Source organism: Anas acuta, chromosome 18, assembly GCF_963932015.1.
Source record: "Anas acuta chromosome 18, bAnaAcu1.1, whole genome shotgun sequence".
Lineage (NCBI taxonomy): Eukaryota > Metazoa > Chordata > Aves > Anseriformes > Anatidae > Anas > Anas acuta.
The window spans coordinates 8,949,782-8,973,397 of record NC_088996.1 but is presented as its reverse complement, the minus strand read 5'-3'; the positions used below and the strand labels follow the sequence as shown (position 1 = coordinate 8,973,397).

The window sequence follows — 23,616 nt, the reverse complement described above, 5'->3', positions numbered from 1 at the left end:
TGGGCTGACAGTAACAGATAAGACCATTAATCATAATTATTTGGATCATTTTCTTCCCCAGCTATAAAATGATAATGTAGAAGACATTTGGAGAATTATTTAAAACCAAAACTAAGCTAGTGCTTTTTATAATACTGAACTTGTACAGAATGGTCAGGTACATCTGACAATTTATAAAGATATCATTTTTTGCTTATGTACTCCCTAGGCAACAAATTATAATGATCTAGAAAATGCTCTGGAAGTGTCTAAGCAACAGAAGAAAACTGAAAACATTTACTATATGACTAACTGCATTAGAGTAATTGAATTTCCCTAAATGAAGAGGAAGAATTAAATTAATGGAGCAATAGTTTGACAAGTTTGGCTTCAGTTACTACACATAAGCAAAATCATTACTAAAGCATATTGTTAATTATGTTCAAATCAAGAACAAATTGAGTGATAGCTGTTAATTAGGCTTGTGTGCACAAGAAAATAAGAGAAGCAGTAACATTACAGCAGGCTATAAATACGTACATGTGTTTGCACAATACTGTTATACAGATGAGATGTGGGTGTGGGAGAGGGAGTGCTGGTGGGTGTGCACACATGGAGATGGGAAGCAGGCACCCTGCTTGCTTTGTTTCAGGATGAAGTTGTTTTATTGTTTAATATGTATGAATGAACACAGGATGCAATTCTGCCATTGGTTCACTCTGGGCCACTGATTTACCCATTTTTCAGTTAGGCATGCCAGCGAGGCCACGCAGAGCAGCTTCAGGATCTTTATGAAATGCAGGCTCATGCATGCGGCTTTAGCCAGTGGCACGGATCTGGGTTCCATGGGAGGTGATGGCCTGGTAACTAGTGGGTCATGAGGCTACAGTCTGCCAAATATTTTGGATGCTTAAATATATAGCATCCTGCAGATGTAGTAAAAGGCCATGTATATGCAGATGACATTAAAGTTTTTGATAAATGGAAAATAGTTTGCTGTGAAAAAATACGAATCAGCTTGTATGGAGCATCTCCATATCCCTGTCTGCTTTTCTAACCCACAAGTCAAGTACATAAAGAGTCTAGGAAACAAAAGATGAGCTTACATTAAGTGATAGATTCTGTGAAGCACACTGTTATTTGTATATACAGACTTCTTAATTCAGCAGTTTAGCTAAAAGGATGGTAGCAGACACTCAGGCTTGGTGTGCTGCACGAGTAGGGAATGGACATCAGTGTAATCAGGCAGACATCGGCTGACCTAAATCTGCACAGCAGCATCACTGTACTCACAGCAACAGGAACAGGACAGCTTTGTAGCAAGCATCATCTGTGAGAAATGTCTTAGGAATTTTGCATTTGACTTCTTGAAATTTCTGTTCCCAGAGTCTGGGCTGACTTGTGATCTGCATGATTCTAATAAAACTAAGGATACAAGTTTCCCTGGGGGGGTGGAAACCTGAATGTTATATGCTTTTGTGCCTTCCTGTGTCCTTTTCCCAAATCCCACTCAGTAGATTTTCTCTCACTCATTAAGGAATTGTAGTCTTTATTTGCCAGTTACAAAGATGCCTTCTGATGCTTCCTGTGAGATATTTCTCCAGCAATGTATACTTGGACAAGTTGATGTACAATTTGACTGCACCATGTAAAATAAGCCTAAATTCATAAATGGGATGATACTAGCTTCAGAAAAGGTGAATATTCTCTCCTTTGAGTGCACCAAACCACAGCATTAGCCATGCAAATTGAATTGATTGGAACGACCCAGACTTCTTCTTTGCTGTGCCATAAGAAATTACTACACAGGGAAAACTTTATTTGCTGTGGGCTGTGTATGAAGGCTACTTATAAACTGTTTGGTCTTCTAAAAGAAAGCTCAGAAATTTACTGTTGTAAATGTCCCCGCTATTCAGTGGGACATGAAAATCATTATCGTTTCTAAAAATTACATCATCATTTTAGGGTAGAAGAGATATTACTTCATATAATAATAATAGATTTAAGCATACAAACTGGTGCCAATGACCAGTGATTGTGGGAAAACAAAATGTTTAAAGACATCACATAACAAAATTCTCAGCCATAATAGTGCACAACTAATTTTTTTACATTCTTCTGATAAAAAGTCCTTCTGGTGTCTGCATTTTTTTTCTTACTACTTTTGTTGCTTCCCATGAAGTTATGAAGGTGGAAGAAAATGAAAGGTTATCATTAAATTGCACGAGTTATAATTTAAATAAAACGTCAGTTAGTGTTAAAATAGTTTAAACACTGAATAGACATTGATAGCTAAATTATTGCGTGGAAACAAGCTATCTGTGGTGAAAGACAGTTCCTCCTCCCTAGTGTCACTGGGCACATGCTCTGCATTAGTCAAGAATTCTTTCCTCGTGGTCTCACTGCTGACCTTTCTTTGCCAGGTGCTCAGCGAAGGCAGGGTCACCGTTTCCCTACCTGCAGGACTCCTGTCTGCTTCGGGACAGCTCAGACCTTGGCCTCCTCATCACGTACCTGACAGACATGGTCAGTTTTTGAAATGCAGTTTATTTTATTGTGACTAGTGGCAGCCTGTAACTAATAAATGGGAAAGAGGGAGCAGATTTGAGATGCACCACTTAAACTCTTTCATGTGGTAATAGTTCAGGTGCTGTAACTTGCACCTTTGCCTTATTGTCTGCTTCCCTGGTCAACTGCCAGCACAGCGGGTTCAAGCTCTTGTTCATGTCTTCTCCAGTATGTGGGCAATACTTGTGCTCTGACCAGTTTTGAGAGATATCCAATGAGGGCAAGGTTTTCAGAAGCAATTTGCACCCAGGAACACAAACCGAGAACGGGAAGCTATTGGGAGTTCAAGAGAGTGATGGTTCAGTTACGGTGTTTGTTAACTGGGAACTGAGCTACTTCAAAAATCTGTTCAAAAAACCAGATGTGTATAAAACACCTGTCATTGCCTCTAAAGTATCCTGCTGAACCTAAAGGCCAATTCAAAGTGTTCAAAATTCCCATGAAACATTCTGATTAGACTGTAGCTTAAGAAACATATGGAGCAATTTTTATGTGATTTTTACCGTTTTCATGTCATACTTTCATTTTTATTCCCACATCCATCAGCAAAGAGCACTTCTTTTAAAACAATAAAGGCATCATTTTGTATATATCCTATCCTTAGACCAAACTGCAGGTCTTAAAACAGCACATCAAATTGGGAAGGCCTGTTACCAGCACTCATTGGAAATCAGCTCTTTCTTTGAGGAAGGGAGCGAAGGAACAAAATTCCAATTTGTATTCCAGATATTACTAGGAAGTGTACCTGTAAAATAATATGTAAATTGAAAATAAACAACTGATAAAAGTTATGAATTATAGCCCATATTATTAAAAGTACAATTTCTGTAGTTGCTAGCAGTAAAGAGAGGCAAAAACATTTAAACCCAAGCACAGTTCCCTTTTTTCTCCATAAGAACCAAGTACAGCTAAACGAAATTAGCTACGCATTAGAAAAGAAAGAAATATAAAGATTGAAGGAAGAAGTAGTATTAAACTATATAGCTACATGTAAAGTCAAACATAAGGCAACAAAATTTCAACTCTATGAATGTGAATGTCTAAAAATATCAGAAGGAAAGTAAAACCTTGATTAAGTATTGTTAGTTAATGATAATTGGCAGCTCTCTTCAGGGGGAAAACAACCTACAGCTAAACAATGAAATTCAATTAGCAGTTATTACCCAAGGTTTATAAATACCATGCTCTCTTGGAAATGCACATTCATGAATTCTGATCCTTATTACCCTAAAGTAAATACAGAGCAAGTCCAAGAAAATTACGTGAACTCAGTGTAGATCAGACTGCCATAACTGGAAGTAGATTGGCTGTAATCTTTTGCTGGTAATTCCCACTGAGTTGATTATGCTGTTTCAAAGGCAGTCAATGATGTGCTAAAAGGAGAGCCCCTATAAAAATGTCAGTGCAAACAAAGGGAAGATTAGGATGATTTCCCCAAAGCTGATGGAGTTCCTGATGCTCCAGATGCTATTTTGCTAAGCAGCCAAGGACTTTTTTCTGTTACCTATAAAGGGATTTCTGAAGAACAAATGTTTTGCTAAAGAAATCACTGAATTGCACAAGATCGAAGGTATTTTGAAGGCACTTCCCAGGGTGGTGTCTCACCCTGGAAAGTCACAGTTTTCCACTTGTTTCAAATCACTCAGCACCTAAGTATAATAACAGTATTTGGAGGAATGTTTCCAATAGACGTGCTAACTGCATACCACTTCTTTGTGCTGCTGCGTGCTGCCTACAGGGCGAGCTTATCTCAAGCTCAAAAGGAAAGTGGTTGAAATAATAACAGGCTGAAATTGAGGGCACACTTAAACTACAAACTGTAGTGCTGTGAACAAACATCGCCAAAGTTGGCTAGTGAAAACATTCCAGCCACAATAGCAAGACTACCCATGTTAGGGTTATTTTTAAATATTGCTTCAGTGTAAATTTTATCTGTAGGATAAACTTGAAATCCAAGGCAAGGCACCAAATGCAACACAAATAAAATGTCAGCAATAGATTTATGTTGGATAACAAGGAGAAATCCAAATATTAAAAAATACGTATTCTGCTCTCTTAGTAAGCCTCTGAAATGTACCTCTAGGCATAGAGTAGCTTTTCCTAACTGCAAGATCTTGGGTGAGAAGATGTGCTGTCCCAGATATCAGATGTTTTGGATTGCTGGAGGGAGGGAGGAGCTTTCTGGCAGAAGCATGTTTTTTCAGATGCATCTTTGAAAGCCTCTGCCTCCTCACACCCTTGTCCTTGCTGTCTCTCACCCACAAACTGAGATGTAAATTTTTTATTTCTGCTATTTTGTTGGGTGGTTCTGCAGATTTACTGATAATCCTACATCAAAAAATAGTTTGGAACAATTATGTCTGTATTAAAAGGAGCAGGTGTATTGGGCAAGGTGGTGTGTAGAGGGTTAGCCTGGGACAAACCCCAGGCTGGACCCAGGCAGGAAACAGCCAGGTGTGGCTGTGGGGCCCTGGACTTGCTTCTGGAGCAACCAGGTTTTGTTTAGTCCTGAAGGAACCTGGCTTGCATGCTTTGAAAGCACAAGTGATGTAAACCAAGTGTCAGTAAGTGGAGATGAGCAGATTTGCTTCCAAAGCACCCTCTTGAGCTCAACTACAGCTCTACAGTAGATGGGGATTTTAAAAATTCCGGATGACTTTTGTGGGACTGGGCTGTTAAAACAGATACAGTTTTTTGCTGAAGGTATTGACCTGCTGCTTACAGCTATTAAAAAGTCTGGGCAATGCTAGCTTGGCAGCTACAGGTGATTATACAGTTACCAATGGGTTATTAAATCTCCTCCAGATCAATGCCTCTTCTTCCGGAAATGGATTAAAAAAGTTGGGGAGGTACAGAAACACCCAAGGGAATTATACAGAAACCATCCTATATTTTTTAAAAATCTAATTAACTGTAAAGTAATTTCACTCCACAGAGACCATAATAGCACAGACATAAGAGAAGGAGCAGTAATTTGTTTTCCTGCCTATTGATTTCTGGAAGGTAACTGGAAGAGGCAGGTATTTTTAGTCCATCTTAAAAAGATAGTTTATAAGTAAAGCTTTTTCAGTACCCAGGGAGAAAATCTAAACAATATTTGAATGTCTTGTTTTGCTGCATGCTCTCTTCAGACTTTGAGGTTTCATCAGCAAGCAGGGATACATACTTTAGAGATATAGAAACAGGCTGGTGTGTGCTTTGGCATTTTTTTTTCATATCCACCAGGAGTATTGACTTTACAGCCCCCCACCCATACCATATAGATGGAAGGTAGCTCTGCAGGCCTACCCGGTCACCTGCAGAGGTGCTCAGGTCTGCGTTTTGCTGCTTGTTGTGCCATCTTTTCTTTTCAGTTACACTGTCACTGTTTTCCAAAGAACACTGAAAACATCTGCCAGCGTTAATACCGGTGGGAAGGCCTTTCCACCCTGAGCAGCCTCCTGTCTGTTTGACAGGGATGTTCACGCAACCGCTTCGCAGCCCGTTAGGAAATTCCAGGAGCGCTGAGGCACATCTTGTGCTGGCCACCACCGCTGCTGCTGAGGGTTGACACCTCCACTCTTGCAGAGAATGGCTGCCAAGGGGTGGCAGCCTGCACTGAATTTTACATGAACCTGTCAATATAGTATTTAACATTACAATTTTGGTGCTCCTCAGAGACTTAAATCACCAAGACATCACCTCATAATTTACTGCAACAGGAATCTTTTGTCTAATATTAACTAAATTCTGCTCTTCTTTATGCCCTGTTGGGTTTATTTCCGAAACATTTCATGCACGTACAGCAGGAACATTGCTGATGAACCTGATTCTGCTCTCAGTAATAGTGCAGGAATATTGATTTAAACACTGGTGTTCTGGCTTTCTCTCAGTCTAAGGGCACTTGTAAACACAGAAAGTTCAAAGAATGGAGTCCCAGTCTCAAAATAAATACAAAATCCCTATTGATTTCACTCAATAATTTTAAAGCTAGAAGGAAGATGTGCTGATAAAGCATAACATAGAAAAGGGGATAATTTTAGCCAGCGCATCTTTTTCAAGATTTGAACCAGAAATCTGTCATAGTTTAGGCTTTTCTGGGTCAGGAACCACTCATCTACTCATCTGCCACAAGGACAGTGTGAGCTAGATTTGAATATGTGAAATGCGTGTTGTGCTTCAGATTGCTGTCAAACACTCACAAAATGCATATTTAAACTTTGAAAGGATAGGAATATCCTTCTTGGTGCTGCCACATCACTCCCTCCTTGCATGTCTTGGTAACTTCCCCCACTGGTCTCTTAAGGACTCTCTGTTTAGCAACCAGTTTATGCCTCTTCCATCACCCTCAGCTAGGGAAATGATTTCAAAAACTGTGAGTCTGTGAGAAAAGAGTTCATCATATCTCGAGTTTTGATATTTCAAATGAATTTCAAAATGCAGCTAGCTACTTGCATACCAGAATTTCTATGCAGGAACACGAGCCATGACTCCATTGCTCGCAAAAAAGCAGCTGCTTTGTGAAGACAGTGAAAGAATGGGACAAGGTGTTGAACTACTCAGAAGTTGGCAATGGCTTGACTGTAGTGGCAGGTCAGTTTTCAGACAAAGTCTCTAACATTGTGAGAAACATGGTGTTTCTGAAAGGCCACATATTGATGCTTTTAAGCAGATATTTCACAGAAAAATATATTTTGCAGAAAATAGGAAAGTTACTTCTGATCTGAATCAGGATTACAAAAAAAAAAAAAAAAAAAAAGACATTTTGACAATCTTTCTTTTGGCTTGTCCACATCTAATATATCAGGTGAGTGTTTTCTCTCTAAACAAATCCAGCTCAGTGTCACAGCATACTTGGTTGTGCTGTAGCCATAATTCCAGAATAAAAATCTGGTTTGATGTTTTAAAAGTCACCTCTCTGTTAAATGAATTTGCCAAAGTCTGACTGCTGCAGTTAAACTCCTTCCCACAACTTAGCACCCCCATATCCCCCCAAACACACATACACACAAACACAAAGCTACTTCAGCTGGCCTACTTCTTGCAAGTAATAGGTTTTCCTTTGCACTTAACTCATTGTTTTAATTTTATTTTACTCTCTTTTGCAACCAGAAGGCTACAGTTTCCCTAACCCTAATTTTTGTTCCATCTGCATCTAAACTTCAGGGTAGATATTCAGTGTTCTGATAAAGTGAAGCACTTAAGGAAAAATTCATATCAAAAGTCATGTTTCTCAGAAGTAAAAGCTAATATGCACTTTTGGGAGAAACATTACAGTTGCAATCCTGTGCACATAATGCGACTATTTATCATTGTTTGGCACTTTCGACTGGATGATTCAAGATTTACTTCATAGTTTTGAGACATTTACAAGAAGATAAAGGAGAAAACATTTGGTAAAAGATGATCCCATACGTTATAAATAATGACTTCTGTGGTGTCACCATAAAATATCTCATAATAATGAACCAAGGTGAATAATTCACACAATTTTCTATTGGCTTGAAAAATTAGATTATTTTTCAGGAGCTAAATGAACAATAAATTTCAGTTCCAAACGAGCAGCTTTGCAGATAGTCTCCAACCCTTATGCAAATATTCATGGGTAAGGGAAATAATGGCCAACAGGAGTGCACATTGCTGGATGCTGTTTATACACAGTATGTCAAAGCAATAGGACAATATAAGTCATGGGTAGGGTGTGCTCCACCAGTTTAATAATTTTTAAGGGCTTTTAAAATAATTTTCATATACTCCTAAAGTGGTCTATCAGTTCTGTTAGAATTATAATTACTTTTCCAATGACAACTAAAGTATTAAAGCACTGCAATCAATGAGTTTGCTCAAAACTTAGCCTTTATTTTTCCAGAGAGGATTATTTTCCTTGAAGAGTGGTTGTTGCCATAAGTTGTTCAATAAATGTGAAGATTTGTTACTGCATTCAGTAGCAAATACATTCTTGTAAAATGCACCTAGGTGCAACTAAATAAAGGTAAAGGCTAAAACTCTTCCTTTTATTGTCAGCAAGAATGACAAGGTATATAGAAAGCTCAGAGGTTAATACACTAATAAAAGGAAAGTCAGCCCCAGTGATTTGGTCTGATACATTGTCTGCTAGGTCTGTGTAACTCTATCCAGAAATAAATATCCTATTTGTTAGGAATAATGAATATTCATATCAGTGTCCTTCTTGAGAATTGTTACATACAGATGTGAAACCACATTTGAATTACAAACTAGGAGACTAAAGAAGGAAATTTCAATTTTTATTTTTTAAAGAGCCACCATTTCTGAAGGTTTAAACTCCAAATATGGAAAGCTAGCCTGTTCATAGTAAAAGGACAGTCTACAAAATTAAAAGAAATCTTAAAAAAATAAATAAATAATTTGTTCAAGAAACTGATTCAATACTGCCTGCTGTATTCTAGAATTATGAGCTTCAATGTTTAGTACTGAAGAAAGACCTAATACTCAATAAGGTGGCATAAAATATATAACTTTGTCTCCCTGTCATGCATCTTTCATCCCCTCCATGTAACCAAAAGTTTCCAGTAATTAAACCTTCCAGCTGCTCGCAGTGCCAAGGCAGCCAGGCAACAAGACCGCTAGCTGCTACTGGGACGGGCAGTAGGCTCCTTTACCTTATCTTCTCCCTAACTCAGAAAACAGGAATTTATCCTTCATGTTTAGATGTTTTCCATGTAGCTGCAAAATATACCTACCTGCCTCTTCACATTTGGGGTCTGCTTATCTTTGCCTTACAGATTTGCTGGAGGAGGATTAGAAACAATCAGAATTTCACTCGGGCAACTGAGACACTTGTCTCAGTACGTGTAAACACCCGGCAGCAGCCGAGCTGAGCACAGAGGAGGTACAATACCACACGCGCAGCAGCCTGTGGCAGCAGCAGAGCTGTTCAATGACCAGCATGGAAAGCTTCACACCATCAGCTTTCAAATTCTCATGCTGCCTCTGCATCAGGAAGTCCATGAGTAAGTAGTATTTGGGTTAATAAGAATTTGTTCCAACTGACCATTGGCTTTTCTCAGATCTGGATGTGAAGCCTTTCTCCATAGGGCCTGCCTATTGCTCAGCCTATACCTATAACTTCATAAATTCTCTTGCTTGTGAAACCATTATTATTAAGATCCGAATTTGACTCATAAAATTACATCCAGGTTTTGATTTTCTTGTTTAAAAAAATATCTATATCTATATCTATATCTATATCTATATCTATATCTATATCTATATCTATATCTATATCTATATCTATATCTATATCTATATCTATAGTTTCCTTGGCACTAACCAAGAAAAAATCCATTGAAAATTAAAAGGAGAAGTGGTTTGCTTGAGATGAATACTCTAGATCTTGGAACAGCTACAGAAATAATTCCAGGCAAAACAGGCATCCACCCTACCCCCACATCTAACAACACTTGACAGTAGGAAAACAATTCAGTGCAAACAGAACCTTTGCAACTGCCAGGAATGAATCCTGCCTTCACTGAAGAAAAAGAGACTTCTGCCATCGATTTCAGTGAAGCCAAGTTTTCTTTCCAGGTCATTTGAATCCATGTCTCACAGCTGGTTGCCCAGGTCTAGAAGCACCACAGAATGGTTTTTGGCAGTCACACACACAGCTAGAATATCCAGTGTCTGCCTGCTACTTTGGCCTGTGGATTTCATCAAGTCAAAGCTGGTGTCGAGCAGAATCAGGCTGCAAGCTGCCAACGCAGAGAAATTTCCCATTCAGAAGAGGGCTTTTTAGGGTTTATGCACACTACCTATCTATAGGCTGTTTGTGTCTGGAGTCCCAGTACAGTGGCAGTTCATTGTGTTGATGAATACAGAATCTGTGTGATGCACAGCTTCTCTGAGTAACCACCAGTTTCTTTTATTTAAATATAAGTAAAGGTAAACAAAAATGCTTGCAGCTCTTATTGTATACTGCCCCTAGGCATAAAAGAATGTCCTCTGTGAACACAGTAGGAGAATACAGCAGGCTTCATATTGAATGTTTCTATAATCAGTAGTGATTTTTCATATTTTTTTTTTCAGAAAGAGGTAAAGCCGATCTCGTGGTCAGTGTTAACCTCATAAAGTCAGTAAGATGCCTGTTACTTTTAACTTTTTATTATATTAGAACAATTAAGTGGTTATACAGATATTAAACATGAGTTTTTCAGAGGATCCTGATGAAATTACATGTAATTGAACTTAAGCAGGGACTTCGAAACCAATTTTTAAGATCTTTCTAAAACTTACGCATTTTTGCGACTCCAAAGGCTTGTGAAATACAGGCATCTGATTTATCCTATAAATAGAATTTTACAGTATCCTAGAAGCATCTAATTATCTTGGACCAATGTTCTATAAACTACAAGGAAGATTCCCCACAGCATTGTATCTTCCACAGTATTTTCTCATTTTGACTTCTTTGCATTTAATTCATATATCTTTTTTCATCCTGATGCATTTCCCTTCTTCCCAAGAAAACCTAGAACCTTCTGTTCTGTGTACAGGTAATGCCATTATGTACAGCTTTCCAATCACTTACAAATTTTTGTTAGCTTTCTTTCCTTCAACACCTTCGATTGGCATAAAAAATACTATCCTATTATTCTGCAACAAGAAGTAAATTCAGGGTGTTCACACGTACACAGATATTATTTGAACAAAATGTTGACCTTGTGATTTCCTGATACAGTGTATAACGGGGAATAAAAATAGTTCCAATAGTCTCTAGTCCAAAACCTTAAATGGGAGTTAAGGAAATGTGTGGGGGTGATCAAGTTGCTAATGCAAGAGTCTGGAATGACTGTGTGTTTTGAGTTTGTATGGATTTTTTGTTGCTAGCTCTCAAGTGAAAGAGCTGTTTCACATTGTAAAGTGTACTCTTAATTATGTTAGGACAAGTTATGTGTTTTTTGGAAAACTCTCAGAAAACAGGATTTGGAAAGATTTCAGGAGTTTTCATGTTAGGAGGCTTATCAAAAGTGTGTTTTTCTTTATATTATATTCTGTGTGAAAAGTTATTGTGGATGATCTTGCCAAACAAAACATTTCCTGCTCTGTAGTTTAGAACGGAGGTAGCCATTTATTGTAGAAAGAATTTAATGTTTAATGTTGGATTCATTGCTTCTCTGCTCCTTCCCCTTCTCATTTACTCTTATGCAAACAATTTCTCTGTATGCCTGTCCCATTGACTTAGGAAGCATAAAGAAAAAAGAAAAGCACCGCGTTCAAATCTGAAGTTACGGCTTACAGCCTAGTTTTAACTGCCAAAAACCTGAGGTGTTGCTGGAGAGTCCCTGAAATCCATTAGGATTTCTGCTACTGTTACTGAGTTCTGATGGTTTAGATGAGTTTAGATGCCAGAGTGATAGGTGGCTGTATAGCTACAAATGGAGTACTGCTCCAGGAGAATTGCTTCTGTTCATTTAGCTATCATTGACTCAAGATTTGGACATTCAAGGGAGCAAGGTACTCAGCTGCCATTGAATTTCAATTACAAAATGGTGCCCAGCTCCACTAGGGACTTTTGGCCTAACTCAGCCTAAATTGCTAGGACCAAAGCCAAGGAGTGGTCAACTGCTTATCAGCTGCTCTGCACGCTCTGAGCACCTCTCTGAATCCTCGAGTACATTTTAATGTACTCCTTTGCATGGGCCTGTGACAGGGGGAATCAGCTGCCGTTATTTCCTGAGCTCCCCGAAGGAATTTGTGAATGAACTGCATTAAGAAGCTGCTGATACCTTGTGGGAAATCTCTGAAACACATCTTGTTTGAAATCGATTCTGTATGTGGCCTGTAGCATATTTTCGCTATTTCTTTTCTTCTGTGCTGGAATCCTTATGAGAAAAGTTGTTGCCTTTTTGGGGGCAAGATTTCCATTACTGTCTCATCTCTGACTCAATTTCCATGTCTAAGTATATGCTGTTTGAAGCAGCAATTAATGCAAGCTCTATTCCCCAGAAAGAAGAGGTTGGGATTTTGCTCACAGGGAGGAGGAATGGAAAATAAAGGAGATGCCTGCATTAGCTAAAAAATGTGCCAGCTTGTCTGATGAGGGTGCAAGAGAGACCTAGGAGAATGAGGAGCAATTTATTCCCTTCCCTGTATATCCCAGCTAGACATTTTCTAAACAGTTCTTTCAATACTAGTAATGAGCCGAGAGCATTTGAAAGTAAGGCTGCATACTGCAGTACTCAAGTATGACAGTAAAAATGATATCGTTTAATTTTAGTTTTTACAACATGGCATGGCACAGTAAGTGCATTAGATATTTTGGGATTCTACCTTATCACATTTCCCTGCTGTTATCTCAATAAAACAATATTTTAATGAGAACCTGCCAAGAATGTTAGATGGGACCCAGGACCCTAACTGAGTTTTTCATTGTCTGTGTGACTACAAACGCTACAGCTATGGCTGGACAAGCTATGCCTTCAATTACACATAAGAAAATGTCCTTTCTTTAATTACATTTTGAATTACTGCCCTAAAATACCCATAAGGTGGCAGAGAAACCAGGTGTGCAGACCCTACAGCACTGTTTACATGCCATAACGGCTCAGGGGCACAGGTTTGGCAGTGAGAGGTCTGGCCAGCTCTCCAGAAAGGCTTTCCAGGAAAACTGAACCTTTACACCAATGTACTTAAGTTGATACAGAATCAGTAAGATACACTTAAATCTGGACTGATCCCTCACTAGTTAAATTTACATTTCAGAGGTGAAACACTAAAATGAGTATAGAGGGACATAAGGAACATGATTCCTTAAATTCTTGTTTTTGAGGGCAACATTGACAACTGAACGAAATAACGGCCATTGCATTACAAAGGTTGAGGTGTGTGTATGTTTCTGATACCGAAATTATAAAGTTGGTGCAAAGTGTTCCCTTGCATGAAATACACAAAACAATAATGATAATTTTTTAATGATGGAAATTGCATTTTAGGAATAAAATCAGTCCTAAATACAGCTACATAAGCACAGAGAATCACAGAATCTCTAGGTTGGAAGAGACCTCAAGATCATCGAGTCCAACCTCTAACCTAACACTAACAGTCCCCACTAAACCATATCCCTAAGCTCTACATATAAACGTCTTTTGAAGACTTCCAGGGACGGTGACTCCACCACCTCCCTGGGCAGCCCGTTCCAGTGCCTCACAACCCTTTCAGTAAAGAAATTCTTCCTAACATCTAACCTAAAACTCCCCTGGCGCAACTTTAGCCCATTCCCCCTCGTCCTGTCACCAGGCACATGGGAGAACAGGCCAACCCCCACCTCGCTACAGCCTCCTTTAATGTACTTATACAGAGCAATAAGGTCACCCCTGAGCCTCCTCTTCTCCAGGCTGAACAAGCCCAGCTCCCTCAGCCGCTCCTCGTAGGACTTGTTCTCCAGGCCCCTCACCAGCTTCGTCGCCCTTCTTTGGACCCGCTCAAGCACCTCGATGTCCTTCTTGTAGCGAGGGGCCCAAAACTGAACACAGTACTCGAGGTGTGGCCTCACCAGAGCCGAGTACAGGGGGACGATCAGCTCCCTAGCCCTGCTGGTCACGCTGTTTCTGATACAAGCCAGGATGGCATTGGCCTTCTTGGCCACCTGAGCACACTGCTGGCTCATATTCAGCCGACTGTCCACCATCACTCCCAGGTCCTTCTCTGCCTGGCAGCTCTCCAACCATTCCTCTCCCAGCCTGTAGCTCTGCTTGGGGTTATTGCGCCCCAGGTGAATGCCAGTGATTTGGGACTGTGTGTAATTAAAAGGAAAAAGATCTTTGCCTTCTCTAAGAGTGATCAAGGCAAATCCCAGTTGGTTGCAAAAGTACCAGCATTTGGGTCTTTGTAACTGAGAAGTCTAATAAAGAACTGCTTTATCCTGCATTTACTACCGAGGTTCATACAGCTGAGCTGAAATCTCTAGTAGCTTTACGTTTGTTCAAAAATACCACTTGATATTTAAAGGTGTGTTACTAGGAGTAAGCTGCTCCTGTTGCCTGATCCTGTGCTATAGCTCCCATCGGAGCCACTATTGAAATGAGATCATCTTCTAAAGTAAATGAATAAAAATGCACAAAAACATTAAAACATATGAAACTAAACAGTTTCCACCACTGGAGTATTATCTGTAGCGGTGCTCACCCAAGTGGTTGAAGATTTCTCCCTTCATTTGAAGTTGCTCAGTAAGTTACGTGTTCCTGTGTGCTGAATGCCTCAAGCCGCTGGGGGACCCATGTGTGCAGCCACCCAGTGCTACTCACCCCATCCTGCTCCTGTAGGGAACTTCAGGGCTGGAGGCACATGCTGCTCCCATCGGCTGAGGTACAGCAGTGCTGGGTAAAGAAAACTTGACAAACTGTATGTGCAGTATCTCTTTTTAGCCAGTGATTTCCATTTCCACTGACTACTCATGCTGAAAATACTTACTTTCAAACCATCACATTGCAACAATTGATAGGACAATTTAGAACTATTCATTTGCAATTAATTTAAGCATTTAATTTCAGTTTTTTGAAAGGTTTATAGGCCCCAATGACCATAAATATTAATTTTATTCATACACATGTATCAGAGCCTTTCCAGAACATGGCAAGGAGCTCAACACCTCTAAGCAGCACTTCAAAATAGAAACAAGCACTCCATTAGTACTGAGAACGTAGTAATAATTCTTTTTTTTTTTTTTTTAATAGAAAGATTGATCATAGAAACAAAAAGATGCAAAATGAGTTTAAAGTTTAAAATATTTTGTAAAAAGGGCAGAGGAATTTTGACCTTTGGTTTAAGTGCACAAAGAGGATTGAGTGAGCGAGAGGGAAGAGTGGAAGGAGGCTACCAAAAGCCAAATACATGATGTTTTTTCACTGCTTACATATTGCTTCGATAAGTGTATCTGACTGTTCTCAGGCACATTCTCATTTAGTCTTTCTTCCTGGTGGTTCCAAACTGAACATACAGTTGAACATAGTAAAGACCAGCATAAGTGCACTAAATCAAGAAAAATTATACCAGAAATTATTTCTGTCCTTTCAGTCTGCTTTTTACTACCTTTTGATGTGATTCATCCTTTTATTTTGTTTTTACATCTTCGTGTATTTTCTTTTTCATGACTGATTTTTCTTCTATTTTAGAAAAATATACTGGCAACATGATTTTTAAAATTACACAAAAGTACACACAGCGAGAAGCCAGAAACATGAGGCTAGAAAGAAAACATATTTTAAATTGCTATCTTATTTTTGAGTTCTGAATGTTACCTCCAGTCAGAAGCATTTTAAAAGTGAGAAAGAATTGGTGTACACTTTTGAAGTAAGTGTCTTGGAGAAGGTGGAAAAAAGAGAAGCATTACAAGAACGAATCCTTTCACAGAAGAATTGTTTACAATTTTTTTTTCTGATTATCTATGATAAATGTCTACTGCCTATTATCTTAGCTGGAAACTCCAAGTTACTGTGGCACAATGTAAAATAATATTACAGCTTGCTGACATTAATTTATCTTGATTATTCTAATAATTTTATATTTTTATTGGTGCACTGGAATGCAAAAAAAAATGCAGTATAATTTAATTTTCACTATCATATGTGGGGAAATCACTGGAGGCATTAAAATGATGAAAGAAGAGATATGCTAATACCACAAAAAAGGATGCAAAAATGATTTATGTTACTTTCTTCTCCTATTTGCAGTTCATTAAGTCACTGTCTTCTTGTAATGACCAAGTGAAAATTAAAGTACTTCAGAAAAGAACTTTAGGTTCAAGCATCATTAGAGGAAGAGAAATGGGTTCTTTGATGAACTTGACTGCGGAAATCTATAGAGCACAACTTAATCAGACTGCACATTGATCTTTGATGCTAGAAGGCAGACGTAAGATTGAACAAATCATTTTAATGCATATTTTTCCTTTAAAAAGTAGCATATGATGCATGAGAATGATTTATATTTAATATACTTCAAGTTCATAAGGTATAATTGTACACTGCGCTTTCTTTTTTACTCACTTCAAACCAAAACCTAGAAAAAATAGGTACTTATAAGGTAAAGAATGCATTTCCCTGTGCATTCTGTATTTTAGAGGATCTATGACTTTGGGAAACTGATTTTTTTTTTTTTTTTTTAACTAATAAACTCACAATTCACTTAAAACACATAATTTCCATTCATTTGAAACGTGAAACGTGAGTTATACTGTCAGTAGATAACTGTGGATAGTAAAAATACCTTCAACCTATTTGCTTTCTCTTCTCCAAAAAGATTTTTTAACAGCTTAATTAGATGGTAGATTGAATTTCACTCATGTATTTATAATGCTTCTTACTTTTTAAGGTTATTGCAAACTGAAGTAAGGCTGAAATCCATAGAAGTTGGTCCTCTGGAAAGAATAATATGGGGTTGCCTGCATCACTGTGGTAGGGGGTAACAGCGATTCTGATCCAACAACTAGTGTTCAGGAGGAAAATATTTAACCTCTACATTACAATAGGAATACAGAAAAGCAGAATATGAATCTGTATGTTTTCATTTTTTTGCCCTGTTGAAATATGAAAGGTGAATACTTCTTCCTTTTCTAGAAGGATCTCATAACTTTTTGTGGTAATAGGTGAGAACATAAGCCCATACTTAACACATGGCAGTAACTCACAGGTTAGTATATCCTTTCGTCTTGAAGCATCCCATAGTATTATCCATACCTAATGGATGAAGTGGAGTATAAATATTTCACATATTTCACATCTTCCATTTGTCTGTTCCACTCACTAAAAGAAGATGTGCTAGACCAGCAATAATAGGCTTTGAGATACCTAACATCCTGGGGGGAAGATAGAGTTCAGAGGTTAACCATTTTGAAAATTTTGTCACTATTCCAGTTGACTTTTTTTTATATTAGTTTTTCATTGGGTGGCAGAGTAAATATAGAAGTTGGAGCCAAACCCATTGCTGCTATACATTGCTGTAAAGTAGCTGTACCAGGACAGGATTAAGCTTTCTGAGCCTCTGGTATTTTGTTTCATTATGCTGCATTCTTCAGAATCTTTCCTGAGCTATCATCACAGAGGAAAAGTCCTCCAGTATTTCAAATAATTTCTAAAGAACCCTCTTCCTTCCCTCCCAAGAAACTGTGATTGCTAGTCAGATAAATACATAAGAAATTAAATAATTTCTAAAATTACTACCTCCTTTTTCACTTTCAACTTCTCCAATTCCCCCTATTTTATTTGCTGCTGTACATGCCCATTTGATAGAGAAATCCCTTCTCAGCATAAACCAATACTGTCTTGGCAACAAAGCCACTTGGTATTAAATATAGGATGATGGAGATAAATTTTAATCAGGTCAATGTGCTCTAATTACTATAAATTAGATTTTATTTCTGTAAGCAAGCAAACAGTATTATTTAGGTTATTTAAAACAAAAATGCTTTAAACAGTCCAAGTAATTTTGAAAACACTGATTATTTTTAAACAAAATTACATCTTCGTTCTCGATGTGTCAATAACATTATGCAGAGTAGCATTTTCTGGAGAAAATAAATCTTACAAACCCCATGAAATTGAATTTAATGCTTGTTGATACCAAACTTCGTAAAATTGTGAAGAAACGAAGATCAGGCACGAACAAATAGCAAAAGTGACCTACCTATATGAAGTGTACAGTTATTAAAACAGTGAGCACTGCCTGTAACACCCCTCTTCTGCATTTTCAGTGGATGAAGTACCGTAAGCAGCACTACCACCAATCCTGCAGTTGGATTCCCTTGGCTGGATCTTTGCACCAGTGCAACCTCTTCAATTTTTCCTGAGTTCAGAAAGTGTGCTCCACAGGACAGATTTTTGTGCCAGGAAAGCCACATTTAATGAGCAAAGGTGTTTATCTAGAATCATCTCAATAGCTGCAATTTCAGACAATGTGAAAACACTTTGCAAGTGGTATTACTGATCTGCTGCTGACACATTTTACACAGCAATATCCTACACTTGGTCTTTTTGCTCCAAATTAGATGCTGATCATAGATTTTTTTTTTTCTTCACAAAGGTTATCCAGTGCTTTCCCAAATATGAAACTAACTAAGCCTGCCCTTAATTTCAAGCTAGGGAACACAGACATGAAATACAATTCCCATGTGTAATGGAGAAGGTGTAACATGTAACATGTTCCCATGTGTGGCAGAAGGTGTAACAAGCACTTGCTCACAGTTTAATACAGATACTCTTACAGTCAAACGATAAGGTTTCATATTTAGATAATGCCAAGTCTTGATTTGTGGCAAACAAGATTTTGTTTTCCTGCAAAAGTAACAATAAGCCTGAGTCTTATGGTTCCATTTTTGTAACAACAGCTAAGTACTCTGAAGGCATCGAGAACAGTGTGCCCCAGCACCTTTCCTAACTGTCCAAGACTGCTCTGGACTTACTTATTGCAGGCATTGCGTGTTGTTAACCAAACAAATAGGATGAAGCAGAGAAGAATTTAAGGCTCCTACGTAATTTAAAACAAACTTATGTGAAATAGAAGTATGGAGATAGAAACAAAGTGCTTTACAAGAAATTTATGAGCTGAGAAATGATTTAAGTCGCTTAATTTTTGCCCAGATTCTGGTATCAGTAGTATTGTCCTTGTCTCCCATCTTCATCCCTCCTCCCATCTTGGCTTGTGGGAATAAAGTATAGGATGATTTAAAAACCTTTAATTTACAGTAAGTCTGAGTATGTGAAAGCTTAGGAAAACTTTTCCTACACAGAAAAGTTTAGTTTGCTGCTTCAAACTAAATGAGTTTCCAAGTAGCAGAAACAGCAGAGACACCAAAGTGTGGCAGTTATAGGAGCTCTGCCATTAAGAGGTTCTGTGGATGGTCTTTGCCTTTGATGGATGTTGGTAGCAACAGAGTGGAGACACTGCATTAACTGGCAGCACACCGTTCCTGAGGTGAATGCAAGAAGCCCAATTCAGCAGGCCCAAAGAGAAAATCTGGCAAGCTGAGCGTAGGTTTTTACTTTTACTTTGGCAATGCTGCATACAGGAGTCCTGGGAACATTTAATAGCCAGGCAGAACAACAAGTGAAATCAGTAAGTCGATTGTAAGGGTATAGCATGGCGCTGTTGTATGTTCTCTATCAAGTACATTTAAATATTAAACCCTTTGCTATCTTCAGATAAGGGGATCGGTGCCTTACAAGCCCTCTCTGTGATCCTACAATTCTACTTCACTTCTGTGAGTGACAATGACAAAGCTTTCCACTATCCTTCTACCTCCTTCCATTACAGCCTGTTTGTCTCTGTCTATAACACAACTATTTTATTAACAGATTTTCTGAATGTTACTCCACGATCAGCTGAATTTGAAGGAATACAATATTTGTATTGCATAATAAGAGAGGGGATAATTTTTATAGGTTTTATATGTTAGGTAATCAGCTTCAGAGATGATCAAAGATTAACTTTAAATGGATGCTGCTAAGAAAGATCTTCAGTCTTAAATCAGCTTTTCTGCTTTAAACCTTTCTCTTTAATCCTCAGCTTCAAGTAATTTTATAAATAGATAAAATTGAAAAATCTTTTAAACTATAGATGTATAATATAATCAGATGAGCCACAGTGCTACCTTTTCTTTACTCGAGATAACTGTAAGAAAATGTAAACAGTTTGTCTTCGTAAAGGGTGCACTTTGTATCAGAACAGTGTAAAATTATTAATCAAAACCTGCATCATTTTAAAAAAGCAAACTAAAGCAATGTATGTCCTTTCTCCTAGTTACATAATATTTCTGAGATGCTTCTGTGTCAGGATTTAAAACCAGAGGCTGTACAGTGACACCAGCACCTACCAGCACATGTGTACAGCTCTGGGAGACTTTTCAGCTACAGCGGCTGTGTGCCACGCTGCATTTTGGCCGCGCTGTGTGGGTGCTGCTATGGAGGCAACCAGGCAGGCCCAGAGGCTGCAAGGTGCCACAGCAAAGATAGCCCCTGGCAACAATTATCTTGTCTGCAGTCTAAATGCTTCTGCAGTAAATATCTGAAAAATCAAATCCAGAAGGTTTTTTTTTGGAGGAAACAGTTTGTCTTTTTTTTTTGAAAAAAAAGTTTATTCAGGCATTAGGGCCAAGATTCATCTTGCCTTATTTGTTACTATTCATACCTAGTTATCTTTTAAATAATTGTTTTAGCTACCCGTATACTTATTGGAGAGCGTCAGGTGCCTATCATTCACCTATCTTTGATCACTGTGTTAGAGTAGGATAAATTACTGCTGGAAATGCCCCTCCCTCTGCACCAATGCAGCCTGAATGAAACTGGATGGTTGACGTACAGCAGATGAATCCCACTCTAGGAATCAGATCATTAACTCAGTTGCACAAGTATATATCTAAAGTAATTTGAACTCTTGCTGAATTTATGCTGTGTGACCCAAGCCAATCCAAACCTCAGTATGCTTCAATCAACTCGAGATATACAGCTTAATAAGAAAGGTTTAAACACAGTTTGGATATGAAAACATATCCTGAGATCCTTGCCAATCTGTGAAGTTTCATATTCACAATAATGAATAATAAAAGCAATAATGATAAAATGCTTTCCCTACTGCCAAAAAAAATCACATAAAATGAAAGTGATTGTAAGACATGTTATTAAAGAGGAAAAAAAAAAGCCATGATTTGGAAAAATATTTTATGCAAATTTTAATTACTTCTAGTGTTACTGATAGCAAGGTAAGTAAAAGGTAAACGGTTTCCAGAATATAACGGGATCTCTAAAACTACAATATCCTTGTATATGGAAGTGGTAAACCTGATTTTACTGACATTTAGATTGGGTTTGCAGTGATACCAGTCCACTCGTTTAAATGCAGTTATTCCTGATGTGTATGAGTGTAAGTTAGAATACAATCCTACGCATTTCTTTGTTTTGACAGTATGCATATTTTTCCATGCAATTTAAATAATCACATCCCCTTTCCTTCTTACGCACTGGTCACATCTCATGAAGTCGGTGAATACTTCACAACTCCAGTAAACAGTAGAAAAGGCATTTAGAAGACAAACTATACATAATCATTAAAAAGACTAAGCATAAAAAACTACCAGAGCTGCAGGGCAGCAGTAATATTCGCAGACAAACTCTACATTTATATTCAGCAATAAAAATAAAGCCAGATAGAAACTGTCACATCCAGTGGTATGTAGGGTAGTCCTACAAAAAACAGACTTGAAAGAAATGCATGCAGATGGTTATAAACTGGTTTCTGAATGTCATTAATAAAAAACAAAAGTTGCTCTGAAAAATGTTATAGAGCCCACTTAAGTATTGTACGCTAAAGCATTCAAGATGAGTGCTACGAGACTCATATTGCTAGGAAGAATGAATAAAGTAGGGTTGAAGAGAAATTTCAGATTGAAAATTAAACGCATTCTGTTGTGTAAAGGGCACCTACATGTACGAGCATGTTCAGGAAGGCTTCTCCTCTTCAGCATGCGTTGATTTGTATACTGAGAGAGCAACTAAATATTTTAACTGGATATTTTTAACCTCATATAATAGCAAAGTAAAGTAGCATCATTCACAAGTAAAGCAAAGGAACAGGGGCTTCCTGTCAAGGCCATTGTGTCTTCTGTATTCTCTCAGAGTGTTTTGAGTATGTCAGGAAAAAAGATCAGTTTGCAGGGCTTCTTCGGCATGGCTCCTCACAGAACACTTTGTCCAGCGCTGTGTTGAGACTCAGGCAAGAAGAGCATCTGCCATTTCGCACGGGAGACTTTCATAGTCCAGTAGTTCTCACTGTTGGAAAGTTTTTCCTGATATTCAGCTTCAATTTTCCATTAATTTCTTCCCATAACTCCAGTTATGTGCCACTTATGGCTCAGCAGTGTAACCCGGGATCACAGTCTTGGTCTTTCCTTTTACAATTTTACTGCCTTTTTATAATTAACAACCTGCAAAATTCTCTGAGGAGATACTCAGGTTACCGATCTGAAAAGACAAGACATTTCAATGCCTTGGGATTGTTACCTGAGGCAAGATAGCATGCTATATATTTCTCTTCTGAGGAAGGGCATACTGACAGGCACGGGCTCTGCTATCCTGCCTCTCTAACTCTGCCCATGGGTGGCATGAATTTTTTGTTATAATACACATCTAGGGCTAAATTGCACTCTGGTTTTCCTTTTCAGAGCTGTGGGCGAACATGGTGGAAACCAAGCCACTAAGCAGCAGTACTTAGAGCTGTTGCGATGGTTCAGAGCAGACAAGTAACATTTTAGTTTGCCTTAAACCTAAATCAGCATTTGAATCAAATGCAAGTGTTCAAAAAGTTTTAAATCCCCCCTGCCCCCCCCCCCCCCCCAGCCCGTTTTTTAACATTTTTTTCTTTTTCTCTTTATCTTGCATCATCCATCTAGTGTCAACAGATGCAATCCACAGAAACAATAAAGGTGCCATGGCAGCTAGCTTAATTTATTGCTGGTGTTTGCATCTCATCTTGATGGTGTAGAATATGTTGGACTATAAGGAAATACAAACAAAAGCAGAATGGTAGCAATTACTCATTCTGCTGGCAAGGTATATAAGTCAGGCATTAAAAAATGAACAAAGAGCAGTAAAGATTCTTTTGCAAAGCTAATACAATTTTCTGAATTTCTGCATTATCAGGAATACATTTACACTTGCTACTTCCACTGGTGACTAAACAACTCTAAGCCATGGCGCATTTGTCTTGACCCTTTCCATGCTGCTCCCATTTTTATCCTCTCCTTGAACAACAGAGCATTCCTTAATAGACTCCCAGGTTAATTATTAATGCTAGTGTTTGTATTATAAAATAAAAACGGAAATCATGTCTCCTCTTTTCAGACCTAACATTTTTAGCCTACTACTAAACCTGTGTTACTTTAGCACTTTATTCATTAATGTTTAATATGGTTCCAGTGCATGTTTCAAACATCCTTTACTCAGCTGTACTAAAAACCATGTAAGAGAACTAAGTTTAAAAAAGTCCCATAAAAATCCAGTTCTTGTTAACCTAAAAGCAAAGGAAAATGTCAGTGAAGATGAGCGATACTTTTGCTTATTAATGCTAGGC

At 38.2% G+C, this 23,616-nt stretch overlaps 1 protein-coding gene and 1 long non-coding RNA gene across 5 annotated transcripts in view; one reads left to right on the top strand and one right to left on the bottom strand.

Moving 5' to 3' along the window:
• Window positions 1-4,420, top strand: part of LOC137841751 (uncharacterized) — a 137,226-nt gene extending 132,806 nt beyond the window's left edge. Inside the window, exon 3 of the long non-coding RNA XR_011088720.1 lies at window positions 2,403-4,420. This is a non-coding gene — a long non-coding RNA (uncharacterized lncRNA). The remainder of the gene's footprint in view (window positions 1-2,402) is intronic.
• Window positions 1-23,616, bottom strand: part of CA10 (carbonic anhydrase 10) — a 200,016-nt gene that overhangs the window by 66,743 nt on the left and 109,657 nt on the right. The window lies entirely within an intron of this gene.